Raw genomic sequence first — 13,826 nt, forward strand, 5'->3', positions numbered from 1 at the left:
CCTGGCAGCCTGGCGTGGTGTCACAAAAGAGTCGGACGTGACTTAGCAACTAAACAACAACAACAAAGTAGAAATATATGTAGGGGTAGCTAAGAATGAAACCACTGTCCTGGGCTTGGCCTCCTTTTTGCCAGAATAGCTGGAGATAGAGATAGTAAATTACAATCTGGGTGGACTATAACCCAGTTTCTGAATATGCATCTGGATCCATCACACCTTTGGATGAAAAATATAAATAACAATGATGATAGCTCCTATTCATTGAACACCTAACATGTAGCAGGTACTGTGCTGAGTAGATGAGAAAGGAGAGGTCTGGAGAGGTCTAGAGAGGTGAAGTAGCATATCCGCAAGTTATGAAGCTTGTAGATGGTGGATCTGGAAACCTTATTCTGTTAATGTCAAAGTGCATGTTCCCATCTGCTGTGCTTTACTGCCACTGAGAGATGGCACTCTGGGTGGGGCGCAGAGCAGTTGAGCTCTGTGAGGAGTGAGGTATATTTTATACTGCTGCCTTAACCTCGAGGTTCTTTTGTTCAGGAGAAGGTTTAAGGAGGAATTAAAAACTCTCACAGCGAGGCACTGTTAAAATTGCTTTCCTTTTTATATAGGCCAATTTTAACTGCAAACAAGCAATAAATCAATGTCTAACCTCAAGCATAGTTTAGCAGCCAGGGTCAGGAGAGGAAGCAATGCTCGTTCAAAGCAAGCAGCAGTGTTTGGAGACGGGCAGTAAGGCTGGTCTTCTGGGGTCAGGGGTCAGCAGAGCGTGATGCGATGGAGCAGAGCAGGAAGCCAGGTGCACACAGGCAAGCCGTGCTCCTTGTCAGCTGTCCCTCTGGCCTCCAGCCAGGGCAGTATTTTCTCCCCCAAGTCAGGTTATTATGCCCTTGTGGTTTGGGGGCATCAAGATTGCAAATCATTAATGTAATAATCATATTGCTCTGGGCAGATTTCTGCCCAGTGTCCCCTGTGACATAGTGCAAAGACAAATCAGAAACACATTTATCAATCAGAACAAGTCAGCCACCAGCCATCCTAACTAGCAAAAATAACAATTGATACATTTATATGTTACACCCAGACATGCATACAGGCACTGAGGAAGAGATAGTCATTATGTGGTGATTTATCAAAGGAAGGCGCAAGGTCACAGGTTTCTCAAAAAGTTTCAGACAGCATTCACTGGGTAATGATGATACAGACCCAGCATTTACTGTACATTTTCTGATGGTGTCTATTACTCTAGTACTTGTTAAACTTAAAAGCTAGCATATTTGATGGTTTCCTGCAACTTCTTAATCAGCACCAGTGTGTGTCACTCAAAGATCCAAAAATTTATACCTCATTCTAGATTTTTGACTTATCCTTCTCTCCTGATAGACACAGCCATCTTTTATCTTCCCAGCTGGTTACCTGTGCATACCCAGGCAGGCTAAAGAGTCAGAAGTGAGAATGAAGCAAAGTGCTTTTAGGAGAGAGTTTGAGAATAGTAAAAGGGTGACAGCTGAAAAAGAAGGGAAACATGATATTACTACCTTTGCAGTAGTTTGCAAATTTTGTAACACATCAGAATCATCTAAGTAGTTTCAAAAAATTCTAATATCCAGGCCACAGCTAAAAGTAATTGAGTGAGGGTGGCACTCAGCTAAAGTATTCTTTAAACTCCCCAGACCCCCTACACTGATGACCCAAAAGGAGAGGTGGCTTATCATCTCCAGGTATAAACACTGCATCAGTTATCTATTGCTGTATGACGATATTACCACAATCTTAGTGGCTTAAATAACACACATTTATTATCTCATAGTTCCTGTGTGTCAGGAATGCAGGCATGGCTTAACTGGGGGCTCTACTTTTAGATTTCTCATGAGGTTGTGTTCAATGTGACAATCAGAGCTGAGGTCTCATCTGAAAGCTTGACTGGGGAAGGATCTGTGTCCAAGCTCACGTGGTTGTTGGTAGGATTCAGTTTTCATGGCTCAGGATGCCCTGGTGAATAAGACAGCTGGAAATAACAAGAAACTCAGTTCAGATTATTTCTCTTTAATATTTAGTTTATTATGAAATATTGAAAAATCATGAAATGATTGCATATAATTATATAATGATCACCCTTGTACACTACCCAACTTTATAAACAGTTTGCCATATTCCAATAATTTTTAAAGTTGAAGTACAGTTAATTTACAATGTTGTGTTAGTATCAAGTGCACAGCAAAGTGATTCAGTTATACACACATGCACATATATTCTTTTTCAGATTCTTTTCCATTATAGGGGCTTCCCTTGTGGCTCAGCTGGTAAAGAATCCTCCTGCAATGTGGGAGACCTGGGTTCGATCCTTGGGTTGGGAAGATCCACTGGAGAAGGGAAAGGCTACACCCACTCCAGTATTCTGGCCTGGAGAATTCCTTGGACTGTATATTCCACGGGGTCACAAAGAGTTGGACACAACTGAGCGACATTCACTTTCCACTATAGGTCATTATAAGATATTGAATATAATTAGGTCCTTGTCCAGTAATGCTCTCACTTCACTCTATTCCTTTTCTTGAGGAAACAGTTATGTGTAAGGAAAGGATGATCTTGTCACAGCATAACAGGAAACGTTTGTTTGCCTTTACCTCTTTTCTGCCCGTGGTTATGATTCACATGTGGCATGATGTGTGTTAACACAAGTAGCTGGAGAGGCTGTTCCTGGAAGATTTACAGGAGAGGTAGAGGGTGATTGTTTTTCCCAAACAGCCTCAAAAGGTGAGCAAGATGCCAGTAGTGAAACAAATGGTCTTGGTTTAGGACCACTGTCTGTGATGGAATATTGAGTATAAACCCAAGGGTGTCCCTGGATCGAGTGTTCATGGGTACCAAAACTGCCAACTACAGGTCATGGTGAGCAGAATTCACTAACCCAACTCACATGATATTTATGACATGTATCTCTATTTCCATCTTCTGATTTGGGTCTGCATGATCAACCAGGTTTTATATTCCTTATATTCCATACAAGCAATCAACCAAGGTCAATCACAAAGATTAGACGAGCGTTTGCAGAGTTTAGGAATCTGCACTGTCCTTGCTGGGGTTTCAGACAGTGTTGGGAAAGGGTGGTAACTAAATTATAGAGCCTTCAGGTTCTAAGCTCAGGCTGAGGACAACATACCTGGGGAACAAGTGAGGTTTCTGGGAGATCTCAGCCTTAGTCACAGCAAAGTCCAGCAGGCTGTAGTAAATGTGGACACTTACTGCTTAAATATTGGGCTCTTATTTATTTTAGATATTCTTGTCTCATAGTTTAGCTGCATTTCTTTCACCCTCAGTTTAAAAATCTCACTTATATCCAAAATCCTCATAAGGATGTTTGAATCTGCTTTACTGATCCAGGATATGGTGCCTGGTGAGAACTAAAAATAAACCGGAAAGGCTCAAATGAGGTTTCAATGGCAGAATCGAAGGAGTTTCAGGGAATTCTAAACTTGGCCAAAAGGCTTTCCTGATTTTCTATTTCAAGTTTGTTCACATGAGGACTTTCAAAATCTGAAGATTGTTCCTTCCTTTTCCTTGTGTTGAAAATAGAAGAATCCTGGCTTAACTTTGGAGTAGATTGCAATTTATATTTTGGTCCTTCTGTAGTGCGGTGATGGTTGTATAATGAGGCAGTAAAGCACTCGGCCATCAGAGTTAGACTGCCTGGGTTCACATCCCAGCTCTGTCACTGACTACCTATGAGTCCTCCATCAGGTGACTTATCCTTTCGCAGTCACCGTGTTTGTAAAATCAGAGTTGACATGAGCGTTAAATAAAATAATGTGTGCATCTAACTAACACGGGTTCTAGAGCACAGGAAGCCTTCAGGAAACAGTAGCTCCCACCTTGTTGTTGTCTCTTATGATAAACATAGCCATCTCTTGACTTTCTGTAGTGGTCCTGGGAATGGAGCATTAGTGTTCTAGATTTGTAGAGTGGCTGCTAAGCTAAGTCACTTCAGCCGTGTCCGACTCTGTGTGACCCCATAGACAGCAGCCCACCAGGCTCCCCTGCCCCTGGGATTCTCCAGACAAGAACACTGGAGTGGGTTGCCATTTCCTTCTCCAATGCATGAAAGTGAAAAGTGAAAGGGAAGTCGCTCAGTTGTATCTGACTCTTAGCGACCCCATGGACTGCAGCCGACCAGGTTCCTTCATTCATAGGATTTTCCAGGCAAGAGTACTGGAGTGGGGTGCCATTGCCTTCTCCGTTGTAGGGTGGAGAGGGCAGTAAATATATACATACCTTCTGTGTCAGAGATTGCTAACTATTCACTCATCTGTTTCCTTATATTCCTGGGTATACAGCTAAGACCACATTTCCCAGCCTCCCTTGCAGTCAAGTAATGCCAAGGTCTAGCCAACTGAATTGGAACAGAAGCCACATGTCCCATTTCCAGGACTGGTCTGTAGAAATTTTCCATAAAGTATACTCCATGATTTTTCCCTTAGGATGGAAATGATTATGATGACTATGGCAGAGCCCCTGTCAGCCTGAACCTTTGAATGACAGTTGGGTGACAGAGAGAAGCCAACTTCTGTGAAGGAACATCCAACTTGCACTGAGGTAAATAAACTTCTGTTGTATATGAATCATTCTATATTTTGTTATTTGTTACAGCAGCTAATTCTTAATGCCTAATGCCATCTTGATCACCTCTGTCCTTAACTAATACTCCTTCCTTGCTTCTCATTTCCTATTTAAAATCCCTCAAGTAAAAAAGAGTTAAACATAACAGTTTTTGAGGGACAGACTAAACCAAAATCAACATTTGGGAATGCCTATTGATTTTATGGAGCACTTCTGTTTTTATTTTCTAAGACCCAGGGATCTTGGGAATTAAGCCTCATTAAGACAGAATTTTGAAGGTGGTTGTGGGAGGGCTCAGATTATCCAGATTTTACTAATCTTGACATCAAAGCCTTAACTGTAGCAAATACAATTCACCTAGCCATGCATATATATCCATTTGAGCATAACTAAAAAGGGTTCATGAAAATGAAGAAAGGTATAGTTGAGAATGATTGAAATCATTAATAGAATTTAGATACAATTTGGTATACATAGTTATTTGCAAGAACTTTTAAGAATACACAGTGGATTTTCACTTCAGTCCCTAACTCCTGTTCATTACTGAACAGTTCCCTGGTGGCTCAGCTGGTAAAGAATCCGCCAACGATGTGGGAGACCTGGGTTTGATACCTGGATTGGGTTGGAAAGATCCCCTGAAGGGAATGGCTACCTACTCCCATATCTGGCCTGAAGAATTCCATGGACTGTATAGTCCATGGGGTCACAAAGAGTCAGACACAACTGAGAGGATTTCACTTTCACAGAACAGTCAGTCACACTTGGCAAAAGAGGTTGAGGAAAGAGTCTACTCTGGGGCAATCTGCATCCTCTTTTTCTTCTTTAAAAAACGATTTATTTATTTGGCTGCGCCAGGGCTTAGTTTCAGCAGGCAGACTCTGAGTTGCGGCATGTGGGATCTAGTTCCCTGGCCAGGAACCGAACCCTGGCCCCCTGCACTGGGGATGCAGAGTCTTAGCCACCGGCCCACTAGGGAAGTCCCTGTATCCTCTTCTGCGGATTCCAGTTGCTGTTGTCCCCAGGTCATTTGCCAGAACCAACCTCCCTCCCTTCCTTCTTCATGTACTCACCTTATGTACTGAATCTTACTAATGAATGTTATCTATTAATAAAAAAAATGGCTGACTGTTAATGACTTACTCACCAGGACCCTCTTTCTGCCCTCTTTCTGAATTTGTGGTAAGAATGAAGGTTTAAGACTCAAATTTGGAAGAGAGTATCACTTCTTGCTTGAAGCCTAAAAAAATATTTCTGCCCTTGGACAGCACTTTGACAGGTCCTTAACTATGTGTCACCTCATTAACCATCCCTCCAGCAACAGAGGTGAAAACAGTTACGTTCCCTGCCTTGTTTCTCATACTGATGGGCTTGGCAGTAAGCTATAATCTTGGATTCTAGTCTAAGGGCTTATCATCAAAGGAATCATTATGTAAATATAAGATGTGACCATAAACTAAAACTCCTTATTAGGTTCCCTAAACTCAGGAAGGCTTCTTCTTAAGGGATCTGAGAAAAGTCCTGGCAGTCTGAAAATGAGTGTCAAGAGGGATCCTGAGGTGGGTAGAGTTTGGAGCAATGACCCATCAAGTCAAACTAGATGCTATGTACTTCATAAATACTGTGTAAATGAATAGAGAAAGTCCTTGATTGTCAATGGGTCAGCATTGTTAGTTTAAAAAAACAGAAGAACCGTAATCATAGATATAGTCTCCCAGAATGCCCCCAAACTGTGGTTATTAAAGATTAAATATTATTCAAAAGAAAGGAATTCATATGAAGGAGAATTCCAAAATCCCATAGCTTTTTATTCCAAAAAACATTTTCCCATGAAAAGAATTCCAAGATACACTGCAGCACCGAGAAGTCTCTAATTTTTAGATCCTTATTAGGAAAACTCACTCTGAAAGTATAACATACTAACAATCACTTTGGACAGGTAATAAATAATTAATAAGTCAAGCCTTAAATTAGAACTCCACTTAGGACAGATCCAGTCCTTCTTGTCCTGGAGTTTTGGGCTGCTTACAGCAGTTACATAACAGCAGTTTCCCTGAATTGGATGTGAAGTTTTCCTTAAGAACTCTCCATGGAGCGGGAAAAATGGTTAGTATCTGACATCTTCCTTAGGGAAGAAGGGAAAGGAATGTGTGTTGAAAATTTAATATGCAGTACGTGCTTTACGGGGGCTTCCCTTGTGGCTCAGATGGTGAAGAATCTGCCTGCAATGTGGGAAACCTGGCTGCTTTAGCAATACCTTATTAACTCATTGATTTTCTGAAAAATCAAGATTAGTATTATTATCCTCATTTTGTATGTATAGCTAAACAACTTGAACAAGGTCATTCAGCTATTCAGTGGAAGACATAGTACTCCTGTGCAGGTCTACCAGACTCCAAAACTCATGTGTTTCCACTGTCCAGTGCCGTGACACTTATCAAAGAGTATGTGTGTACTGAATTCTTGTCCAAGTACAAGCATACCTCATTTTATTGTGCCTCACTTTATTGTGTTTCACAGATAACGGCATCTTTTACAAATCGACGATTTGCAGCCACCCTTGCAGAGCAAGGCTATCTGCATCATTTTTCCAGCAGTATTTGCTTACTTTGTGTCTCTGTACCACATTTTGGTTAATTCTCACAATATTTCAAACTTTTATTATTATATGTATTTGTTGTGGAGATGTGTGATTGGTGAGCTTTAATGTTACCATTGACACAATGACTCGCTGAAGGCTGAGATGATGATTAATATTTTTAAGCAATAAACTTTTTTGAAATATAGTAGATTTTCAAGATTGTCTTGATATTCAGCATAGTGATTCAGCATTTTTGCAGATTATATTCCATTATAGGTTATTATAAGATAATGGGTATAAGTCCCTGTGCTATACAATAGATCCTTGTTATTTATTCATTTAATATACAGTTGTTTATATCTGACATTTGTTGTTTGTAGATCTTTTGATGATAGTTATTCTGACAGGTGCTACCTCTTTGAGGTTCTGGTTTGCATTTCTGTAACAATTATCAACATTGAACATCTTTTCATGTGCCTGTTAGCCATCTATCTGTATGTCTTCTTTGGAGAAATGTCTATTCAGGTCTTTTGCTCCTTTTTTGCATTTTTTTTTATACTGAGTTGTATTGATGTTTTAAATATTTTGGGTGTGTGCATGCTCAGTCGCTCAGTTGTGTCCGACTCTTTGTGACTCCATGGACTGGAACCCCACCAGGCTCCTCTGTCCATGGGATTTCCCAGGCAAGAATACTGGAGTGGGTTGCCATTTCCTCTTCCAGAGGATCTTTCCAACCCAGGGATCAAACCCAAATCTTTGGTGTCTCCTGCATTGACAGGCGGATTCTTTACCACTGAGCCATCTGGTTTGATCATGTTATTTGCAAATATTTTCTCCCATTCTGTAGGTATTCTTTTTGTTTTGTTGATGTGATGGTTTCCTTTGATATGCAAAAGCTTTTAAACTTGTAAGTTTAATTAGGTCCCATTTATTTTTGCTTTTATTTCTTTCATGTTAGACTAATCCAAGAAAATATTGCTTCAGTTTATGTCAGAGTGTTCTGCCTATGTTCTCTTCTAGGAGTTTCATGATTTCCATTTTGCATTTAGGTCTTTAAACCATTTTGAGTTTATTTTTGTATACAGTGTGAAGGAATGTTCTAATCTCATTGTTTCATATATAGCTGTCCAGTTTTCCCACCACCACTCATTGAAGAGACTGTCTTTTCTCCAGCAATAAACTATATTTTTAAATTTAATTTTTAATTTATATTGGAGTATAGTTGATTTACAATGTTGTGTTAGTTTCAGGTTACAGCTAAGTGATTCAGTTATAGATATATATATATCTGTTCCTTTTTAGATTCTTTCCCCATGTAGGTGTTTATAGAATATTGAATAGAGTTACCTGTGCTATACAGTAGGTCCTTGTTGATTATCTATTTCATATATAGTAATTAATATATGTTAATCTCAAACTTGTAATTTATCACTTACCTTCCCACACATTTTCCCTTTGATAACCATAAATTTGTTTAGGAAATCTATGAGTCTGTTTTTGTTTTATACATAAGTTCGTTTGTATAACATTTTTTTAGATTCTACACATAAGTAATATGATATTTGTCTTTCTCTGTCATACTTAGTGTGACAGTCTCTAGGTCCATCTATGTTATTGTAAATGGCATTATTTCATTCTTTTTTATGGCTGAATAATATTCCATTGTAGATATGTACCATATCTTCTTTCCTCTGTTGATGGACATTTGGGTTGCTTCCCTGTCTTAGCTATTGCAAATAATGCTACAGTGAACACTGGGGTGGTTTTCTCCAGATATATGTCCAGGATTGAAATTGCTGGACCATATGGTAGCTCTATTTTTAGTTTTTTTAAGGAACCTCCATACCATTCTCCATAGCAGCTGTACCAATTTACATTCCCTTGAACAGTGTAGGAAGGCTCCCTTTTCTGCATACCCTCTCCAACTTTTATTACTTATAGAGTTTTCTAATGGTTATTCTGACTGGTGTGAGGTGATATCTCATTATAGTTTTGATTTTCATTTCTCTAATAATTAGTGATGTTGAGCATCTTTTCATGTGCTTTTTGGCTCCCTCTATGTCTTTTTTGGGGAATGTCATAATCAGATCTTCTGCTTATTTTTTGATTGGGTTGTATTTTTTTTTTCTTTTTTGTATTGAGCTGCATGAACTGTTTGTGTATTTTGGAGATTAATCCCTTGTTGGTCACTTTGTTAGCAAATGTTTTCTCCTGTTCTGTGGGTTGTCTTTTCATTTTGTTTATTGCTTTCTTTGCTGTGCAAAAGCTTTTAAGTTTAATTAGGTACCATTTAAAAAAATTTTTTATTACTCTAGGAGGTAGATCCAAAAAGATATTGCTGCAATTTATGTCAAACAGTGTTCTGCCTATGTATTCTTCTAAGACTTTTATAGTATCCGGCCTTACATTTAGGTAGCAATTAACTTTTAAAATTAAGGTACATACACTGTTTTTTTAGACATAGTGTTATTGCATACTTAATGGATTACAATGTTGTGTAAACATAACTTTTATAGGTACTGGGAGCCAAAAAACTTGTGTGCTCACTTTATTGTGATATTTACTTTATCATGGTGGTCTGGAACTGAACTCACAGTATATGCCCCCAAGGTATACCCTTACATGGTGTGATTTAAGAAGACAAATAAAGAATGACTATTCTAATGTCAGCATGAAATTCTAGTTCTACAACAGAGTCGTAGAAATTTCTCTGTTAACATTTCAGTTAGGGTCTTATTTCTTCTGATGTTCAACTCCCTTCTGACCCCCATTGAAAGATTCCTTGGAAATCCCATCAATTCAGAGTGATGTGGCAGTACAGAGGATGGGCAGGCCTGGATTTTCCGATCCATCTCAGCTGTTCTCCTCTCTCTGGCCTCTAGTAAAGTGACTGTCAAACTTTGGTTTACAGGAAAAACATCTGATGAAACTGTTTTAAAATGAACACCTTGGCTTCCCCCCTAGAGATTCAGGAAGTCCCGGGCGATGATAAGAACGTGCACATTCCACAAACATCTCAAGTGATCAGGGAAGTTTGGTTTTGCAAGAGCCCTAATATTCCTTATTACTCTCATTTTCCTATTTTTTTTTTTTTTTAATCTCACACTCTCTTGGGGTTGAGATTTCTTTTGTAAGCCATACTCTTTGGTTCTTTACACCTCTAAAACTGCACTGGTTGTGTATGGTCTGAGCTTATGAGGGCTCAGGACTGAAGCCAAAAAAATGGAGGTAAGATCTTATAGATCTTACGGGGTGGAGCCTGTGGCTATAAGCAGCCTTTGTCAGGAGGGGTGGAAGAGGCTGCTAAATAAAATATTAGTAGTATAATAATTTTCTGTTAAAAACAAAATGGGCAAAGAGTCAGAGACAAATTCAAAGGAGTGACACCAAACCCGCAGGAATCATGCCAGAAAGGTGAGAGAGATCCCAGAACAAGCCGAGGCTCGCAGAAAATGCTAAGGGAAAAAACAAGAGCATTTAAGGAGCTGCACAGGGATCAAAAACAATGAAGAAATAAGGGCCAGGAGCAGATGATGTAATGTTGACAGATGACGGGGCCAGCGGCCCTGCTCATTTCCTGTTTTTCTTCTCTACTGCATCAGAGAGAAGGATCTTCCAAACTGAAAATTTGCAGAATAAACATGGCTTAGGGCAAACGTCATCCAAAGATAGGAGAAGGGGTGGGAAGGAAGATCTAATGGCACCAAGTGAGGACAACGTTGAAGACCAAATGAGTTATGTCACACAACACCAAAAACTGGCATTATAAATCTGTTGTCATTGGTTATCTTTAAAGCCTATGGAGAAAGAGAGGCCAAATGACTGGAGGCAAGCACATTTCCTGGTTTTTCCTAAAGTTTTTTTTTTTCCAGAAACCACAGATGTTCATCCCTTGCAAAATCCTAGAAGAGATGATAAATTAGATAATCTGGCAGAACTTAGAAGAGGAGTGGTGATCCTTTGGGCCAGCACAGGGCCTGCAGAAACATTGCGAATTGCAGTCAGTTGCATTAATAAAAATATAGACTCAAGTCTTAAGAATACTCAAGAAGCATTAAGAGAAGTAATGATCCCACTGATTAAGGGAGTGGGGAGAAATCCCAATGTCCCAATGATGACACAAACCTGAAGTAATTATGTCAAGACAGTTACATCATAGAATGTGCTGAAGCTTGCAAAAATATAATACACTATGTCTAGGTTATTTGTTATACAGGTTGCTGGACTCAGCAATAGGAAAATGATGAAAAAGAAAAAGGAGAGAATTATCTGAATATATTTCTTTGGAGGTGCCACTGGCAAGGAAACACATCCAGGCTGGTTCCGTGTTTGCAAATCATATTGCAGGACTGTTCTTCAAAGGAACTGGGGGTAGTTAAGCTGTGAGAGAGAAGAGCCGAGAGACGTGGTAATGCACCCAATGTTTTCACAGGCTTTCATGCAGGAGGGAAAGCAGCCTCCTTCTCACAAGGGCAGGTGTGGGAGCCGAGGAGAAAAGCTGCCAGATTCAGGCTCTCAACCCGACACCTCTGACCTGTGCTTGCATCCCAGCTGCCCAGTGAGGGGGTGGGAACCTGGCTGGACTCCAGGAGCAGAGGACAGAGCTCAGGCTGCTGGCTAGGGGCCTTCTTTCTTGCATCTCCCCTACTCTAGTGCTCTGTGCTTTGGAAGCATGAGGTCCTGGGGTGTCCCCCATTGCTCCAGGTATGTCCCCCCTCAGTGTGAGACAGCAGGAGTGCTTCTGTGAGCAGAGTCTGTAGGGAACTGAGCGGGGGAACCAGAGGGGAGTCCCTCTGGTGCTGAGGAGCCATCATTGGCTCTCCTCGGGCTCCACTCAGAGGAAGGGCCTGCTGGGAATAGTGTGCAAACAGTTTCCTGGCAACAGCGGCTCCCCTGCTCTGCCAGTGTCTGATGAGAAAGAGCGGGGAGAGGGGAGAAAAGGAGAGAGAAGCAGTCCAGGGTAGCAGGGGGAATAGAGACAGGAAGTGGGGAAGGGGAAGGTGAAAAGACTTCTGCACTTTAGTCTGACACTTGGCACTTGCTGGCATCCGAGGGCCACCAATTTCTGAACCAATGAACATCTAAGTGTAAAGCAAACGCGTAGCCCTGCAAAGGGAAACAAAAGGGTTTGTTATACCACCCAGATCTCTCCTTGATTCTCCCAGCCAGGGATGTTACCAGGAAGAGGACAGGGACTTCTGAGGAAGGAGATGCTGCCCACCAGGCCCTCTGTGAAGACTGAGAATTGGGGCCACTGTAATATTACTGAAACACAGAGATTCTGAGTGGGGGTGGGGAAGGGGCGGAGCAAGATTGCCTCCTAGGGGACATTTGGCAAGGTGTGGAGACATCTTTTCTAAAAGATTGTTTTGGTGTGGACCATTTAAAAAGTCTTTATTGAATTTGTTACAATATTGCTTCTGTTTTGTGTTTTGGTTTTTTGGCTGCGAGGCATGTTGGGATCTTTGCTCCCCAACTAGGGATCAAACCCCCACTCCCTGCATTGAAAGGCCAAGTCTTAATCTCTGGACTGCCAGGGAGGTCCCTGGAGACATCTTTAGTTGTCACAACTTAGGGGGAGGTATGTGACTGGCATCTAAAGGGTAGAGACCAGGGATGCTGCTAAAATTCCTATAATCCACAGGACAGCCCTGATAACAAAGAACGGTCCAGCTCAAAACGTCATTCGTGCTAAGTTCGATCCCTGAGTTGGGAAGATCCCCTGGAGAAGGGAATGGCTAACCCTCCAGTATTCTGGCCAGGAGAATTCCATGGACAGAGGAGCCTGGCAGGCTACAGTCCATGGGGTCGCAAAGAGTCAGACAAGACTGAGCAACTTTCTCTTTCACTTTCTCAACCTTGAAAAGTTATGTCCAATCTTCCCAACCCAGGAATCGAACCCAGGTCTCCCGCATTGCAGGCAGATTCTTTAACACCATGCCTTAAAGGAGTTTAATGCTAAAGACTCCAGTGCCTACTGCCCAGGGCTACCCACCTATGTTGGAGCCAAAAGGACGGTAGAAATCATAGTCTTCCCTTGTTACAGGTAAGGGGTTTGAGGCTCAGAGAATGAAGGGGTTTGTCCAGGGACCCAGGGAGTAAGACAGAATGAGTATTAAATCCCAGTTCAGTTAATTAACTTCTACAAAACTTGAGTGAATTACTTCACCTCAGAGCGTCTGCCTGCAATGCGGGAGACCTGGGTTCGATCCCTGGGTCGGGAAGATCCCCTGGAGAAGGAAATGGCAACCCACTCCAGTATTGTTGCCTGGAGAATCCCAGGGATGGAGAAGCCCGGTGGACTACAGTTCAGGGGGTCGCAAAGAGTTGGACACGACTGAGCGACTTAACTTAACTTTGGAACCTTAATTCTCTCACTTACTAAATAGACCTCCTGTAATAACTCCCTCATAGAATAATTTTGAGGAATAATGTGAGATAATGCATGTAAAGTGCTTAACATAGCACATGGCCTATAATAAATGACACCTTTAATTATGATCAGCAGAGATGAAACTAAAATCTTGGCTCCTATCTGCAAGTTGTATTCTCTAGGTCATTTTAATGAGTCCTGACCCATGACTTGGAGAAGACAATGGCACCCCACTCCAATACTCTTGCCTGGAAAATC

This window comes from Oryx dammah, unplaced genomic scaffold (assembly GCF_014754425.2).
Source record: "Oryx dammah isolate SB20612 unplaced genomic scaffold, SCBI_Odam_1.1 HiC_scaffold_20, whole genome shotgun sequence".
Classification (NCBI taxonomy): domain Eukaryota; kingdom Metazoa; phylum Chordata; class Mammalia; order Artiodactyla; family Bovidae; genus Oryx; species Oryx dammah.